Source organism: Monodelphis domestica, chromosome 5 (assembly GCF_027887165.1).
Source record: "Monodelphis domestica isolate mMonDom1 chromosome 5, mMonDom1.pri, whole genome shotgun sequence".
Lineage (NCBI taxonomy): Eukaryota > Metazoa > Chordata > Mammalia > Didelphimorphia > Didelphidae > Monodelphis > Monodelphis domestica.
The window spans coordinates 162,341,991-162,347,990 of record NC_077231.1 but is presented as its reverse complement, the minus strand read 5'-3'; positions in this window follow the sequence as shown (position 1 = coordinate 162,347,990).

Here is a 6,000-nt window from a genome sequence, read left to right as displayed (position 1 = left end):
ATATATTATATAATTGTTTTCTAGGCATATGATTATCAAGTGGGAAATACCTAAGAAGTTGAAAATTATGTGATTTAACAATACTAAAAATGTTGCATCAAATCCAGTGGCATTAACTTGAATAATATGCCACCTTTTTTCAAAAATATGGAAGGAAGGGCAAAACTTCAGATAATGGATGATTTTGCTACAGAGATATTAAGTGAAAAATTGACCTTGTGAGATATTTTGCTGCAGCAGGTGTTGTCTTTGATAAATGATACTTATAAATCAGTGCTAATGTGGTATGGTCCCAACTGGCATGTAAAGTATAAGTGCTCCTGATGAACTTTATAAATGCCAAGTAGCAGGTGCATTTGGTGACTGTTAGCATTCATAGACTTTTTTATTAAACCAAAATGCAGAAATCAAGCCAAAATACCAAGAAGTGAAAATGAGCAAAGATGTTCATTCAAGTCTGCAGTAAGATGGTGTGTTTGCTGAAAAGAAACAAAAAGCAAGGCTTTCAACAATGGAAAATAAATTAGTAATTTGTGCTGCTCTTCTGGGTGATGTTGCATGTTGTTATATTGGTCTCTAGTCAACTCAAATGCTCTTCTAGGATATCATGATAGGAAGTGCTGACAAACGGAAAGTTCCCCAGTTCTTGAAAATAAAAAATGTATGACACTGCTGAATATAGAGTGGGCATATATTGGCTTCTGATTCTGTCAGACAATCTTTAAAATCCAGAATATTGCCTTTTAAGTTCTGATTTGTCTAAATGTTATAAAGAAGAGAATTTATAAAAAAACTTCCGGTTAAGATGGCGGCTTAGAGAAAGCCAAAGCTCAGATCTCCTGAAAACCCTTCCCGACCGATCTCAAACGATAAGCTCCTAAGGCGCCGAAATTCAAAACGATCAACAGCACAGACCCTGGGAACCCTCCTCCTGGACCTGGACCCAGTTCAAAAGGTACGGCTCCCCTTAAAAGCCAGAACTCGAGATCCCTCGGACCTCAGGGGTAGGAGCGCAGAGTCCAAGGCTCCCGGAAGCCGCAGCCCGGCGGGACTCAGAGAGCAGAACCCTCAGGGCCTTCTACAGTCCCAAACCTCAGGGCGGGCAAGACAGCCTCACGGGCTGGATCCTGCTATCCAAGTCTCAGTGAAAGTCCTTGCCCGGAGCTTGGGAAAGCAGCAGCCCATCCCCCCACAGGCCGACGAAACAGCCTCACGGCCAGCGATTCTGAAGGCAACTTCCGGAAAGCGAGCCGGGGGGAGAGTGTGGCCTCGTGGTCCGACCCTTCCATTCCAGTTCCAGTGAGGCATATTCAGTTTAACCCAGGGAAAGCTCATAGAACTATCTGCCCAGGACTGCCTCTGAACACCAGAAAGAGACAAGAAAAACTAATCCTCCACATTCAGAAATGGCAAACTCCACAGAACCACAGAAGCCCCAAAATACCAAGAAAAATAAGAAGAAAGGGGCGACTTTGGACACATTCTATGGAGCCAAAATACAAAATACAGAGCAGACAGAAGATAATATAAAAGAAAATGCTCCAAAACCTTCCAAAGGAAATGGAAACTCTCCACAAACCTATGAAGAATTTGAATCAGAAATGACCAAAAAGATGGAAGCCTTCTGGGAGGAAAAGTTGGAAATAATGCAAAAGAAATTCACGCATCTACAAAACCAGTTTGACCAAACTGTAAAAGAAAACCAGGCTTTGAAGGCCAGAATCAGGCAGCTGGAAGACAACGAGCGTGTAAAAGAGCAAGAATCAATAAAGCAAAGCCAAAATACCAAGAAATTAGAAGAGAACATAAAATATCTCACCGACAAGGTGATAGATCTGGAAAATAGGGGGAGAAGGGATAATTTAAGAATAATTGGACTCCCAGATAAGCCAGAAATAAACACCAAACTGGACATGGTGATACAAGATATAATCAAAGAAAATTGCCCAGAGATTCTAGAACAAGGGGGCAATACAGCCACTGACAGAGCTCACAGAACACCTTCTACACTAAACCCCCAAAAGACAACTCCCAGGAATGTAATTGCCAAATTCCAAAGCTATCAAACAAAAGAAAAAATCCTACAGGAAGCCAGAAAAAGACAATTTAGATATAAAGGAATGCCAATCAGGGTCACCCAAGACCTTGCAAGTTCTACTCTGAATGATCGTAAGGCATGGAACATGATCTTCAGAAAGGCAAGAGAGCTGGGTCTCCAACCAAGAATCAGCTACCCAGCAAAACTGACTATATACTTCCAAGGGAAAGTATGGGCATTCAACAAAATAGAAGACTTCCAACTTTTTGCAAAGAAAAGACCAGAGCTCTGTGGAAAGTTTGATACCGAAAATCAAAGAGCAAGGAATACCTGAAAAGGTAAATATTAAGGAAAGGGGAAAATGTTATCTTCTTCTTTTACTCAAACTCTCTTCTATAAGGACTACATTTATATCAACCTATGTATACGAACATGTGGGGAAAATGTAATGTATAAATAGGGGGTAAAGAAAGACCAAATAGAATAATCATTCTCACACAAAGATTCACATGGGAAGGGGAGGGGAAGAAAACTCCTATAAGAAGGAGAGGAAGAGAGGGGGGGGGGGGTTACTTAAACCTCAATCTCAGGGAAATCAACTCTGAGAGGGAAAAACATCCAGATCCATTGGGATCTTGAATTCTATCTTACCCAACAAGGGTAAGGAGAAGGGAAAACCAAGGGGGGGAGGGGGAGAGGGAGAACAAAAAGGGAGGGAAAGAGAGGGGGGAGGGGGAGGGAAGAAAAAGGGAGGGACTAAAAAGGGAAACATCAAGGGAGGGGACAAGGGGCACTGATTCAAAGTAAATCACTGGACTAAAAGGTAGAGCCGAAGAAGAAAAGGTTAGAATTAGGGAAGGCAATCAAAATGCCAGGGAGTCCACAAATGACAATCATAACTTTGAACGTGAATGGGATGAACTCACCCATAAAACGTAGACGAATAGCAGAATGGATTAGAATCCAAAACCCTACCATATGTTGTCTTCAGGAAACACACATGAGGCGGGTTGACACCCACAAGGTCAGAATTAAAGGATGGAGTAAGACCTTCTGGGCTTCAACTGATAGAAAGAAGGCAGGAGTGGTAATCATGATATCTGATAAAGCCAATGCAAAAATAGACCTGATCAAAAGGGATAGGGAAGGTAATTATATTTTGTTAAAAGGGACTATAGACAATGAGGAAATATCATTAATCAATATGTATGCACCAAATAATATAGCACCCAAATTTCTAATGGAGAAACTAGGAGAATTGAAGGAAGAAATAGACAATAAAACCATACTAGTGGGAGACTTAAACCAACCATTATCAAATTTAGATAAATCAAATCAAAAAATAAATAAGAAAGAGGTAAAAGAAGTGAATGAAATCTTAGAAAAATTAGAATTAATAGACATATGGAGAAAAATAAATAGGGATAAAAAGGAATACACCTTCTTCTCAGCACCACATGGCACATTCACAAAAATTGACCATACATTAGGTCACAGAAACATAGCACACAAATGCAGAAAAGCAGAAATAATGAATGCAGCCTTCTCAGATCACAAGGCAATAAAAATAATGATTAGTAATGGTACATGGAAAACCAAATCTAAAACCAATTGGAAATTAAACAATATGATACTCCAAAACCGTTTAGTTAAAGAAGAAATCATAGAAACAATTAATAATTTCATCGAGGAAAATGACAATGGCGAAACATCCTTTCAAACCTTTTGGGATGCAGCCAAAGCAGTAATCAGAGGTAAATTCATATCCCTGAATGCTTATATTAACAAACAAGGGAGAGCAGAGATCAATCAATTGGAAATGCAAATGAAAAAACTGGAAAGCGATCAAATTAAAAACCCCCAGCAGAAAACCAAATTAGAAATCCTAAAAATTAAGGGAGAAATTAATAAAATCGAAAGTGATAGAACTATTGATTTAATAAATGAGACAAGAAGCTGGTACTTTGAAAAAACAAACAAAATAGACAAGGTACTGGTCAATCTAGTTAAAAAAAGGAAGGAAGAAAAGCAAATTCACAGCATTAAAGATGAAAAGGGGGACAGCACCTCCAATGAGGAGGAAATTAAGGCAATCATTAGAAATTACTTTGCCCAATTATATGGCAATAAATACACCAATTTAGGAGAAATGGATGAATATATACAAAAATACAAACTGCCTAGACTAACAGAAGAAGAAATAGATTTCCTAAATAATCCCATATCAGAAATTGAAATCCAACAAGCCATCAAACAACTTCCTAAGAAAAAGTCCCCAGGGCCTGATGGATTCACCTGTGAATTCTATCAAACATTCAGAGAACAGTTAATCCCAATACTATACAAACTATTTGACATAATAAGCAAAGAGGGAGTTCTACCAAACTCCTTTTACAACACAAACATGGTACTGATTCCAAAACCAGGCAGGTCAAAAACAGAGAAAGAAAACTATAGGCCAATCTCCCTAATGAATATAGATGCAAAAATCTTAAATAGGATACTAGCAAAAAGACTCCAGCAAGTGATCAGAAGGATCATTCACCATGATCAAGTAGGATTCATACCAGGGATGCAGGGCTGGTTCAACATTAGGAAAACCATCCACATAATTGACCACATCAACAAGCAAACTAGCAAGAATCACATGATTATTTCAATAGATGCAGAAAAAGCCTTTGATAAAATACAACACCCATTCCTATTAAAAACACTAGAAAGCATAGGAATAGAAGGGTCATTCCTAAAAATAATAAACAGTATATATCTAAAACCAACAGCTAATATCATCTGCAATGGGGATAAACTAGATGCATTCCCAATAAGATCAGGAGTGAAACAAGGATGCCCATTATCACCTCTACTATTTGACATTGTACTAGAAACACTAGCAGTAGCAATTAGAGAAGATAAAGGAATTGAAGGCATCAAAATAGGCAAGGAGGAGACCAAGTTATCACTCTTTGCGGATGACATGATGGTCTACTTAAAGAATCCTAGAGATTCAACCAAAAAGCTAATTGAAATAATCAACAACTTTAGCAAAGTTGCAGGATACAAAATAAACCCACATAAATCATCAGCTTTTCTATATATCTCCAACACAGCTCAGCAGCAAGAACTAGAAAGAGAAATCCCATTCAAAATCACCTTAGACAAAATAAAATACCTAGGAATCTACCTCCCAAGACAAACACAGGAACTATATGAACACAACTACAAAACACTCGCCACACAACTAAAACTAGACTTGAACAAATGGAAAAACATTAACTGCTCATGGATAGGACGAGCCAATATAAAAAAATGACCATCCTACCCAAACTTATTTATCTATTTAGTGCCATACCCATTGAACTACCAAAATACTTCTTCACTGATTTAGAAAAAAACATAACAAAGTTCATTTGGAAGAACAAAAGATCAAGGATATCCAGGGAAATAATGAAAAAAAACACATATGATGGGGGCCTTGCAGTCCCTGACCTAAAACTATATTACAAAGCAGCAGTCATCAAAACAATTTGGTACTGGCTAAGAAACAGAAAGGAAGATCAGTGGAATAGACTGGGGGAAAGCGACCTCAGCAAGACAGTATACGATAAACCCAAAGATCCCAGCTTTTGGGACAAAAATCCACTATTCGATAAAAACTGCTGGGAAAATTGGAAGACAGTGTGGGAGAGACTAGGAATAGATCAACACCTCACACCCTACACCAAGATAAATTCAAAATGGGTGAGTGACTTAAACATAAAGAAGGAAACCATAAGTAAATTGGGTAAACACAGAATAGTATACATGTCAGACCTTTGGGAGGGGAAAGGCTTTAAAACCAAGCAAGATATAGAAAGAATCACAAAATGTAAAATAAATAATTTTGACTACATCAAACTAAAAAGCTTTTGTACAAACAAAACCAATATAACTAAAATCAGAAGGGAAACAACAAATTGGGAAAA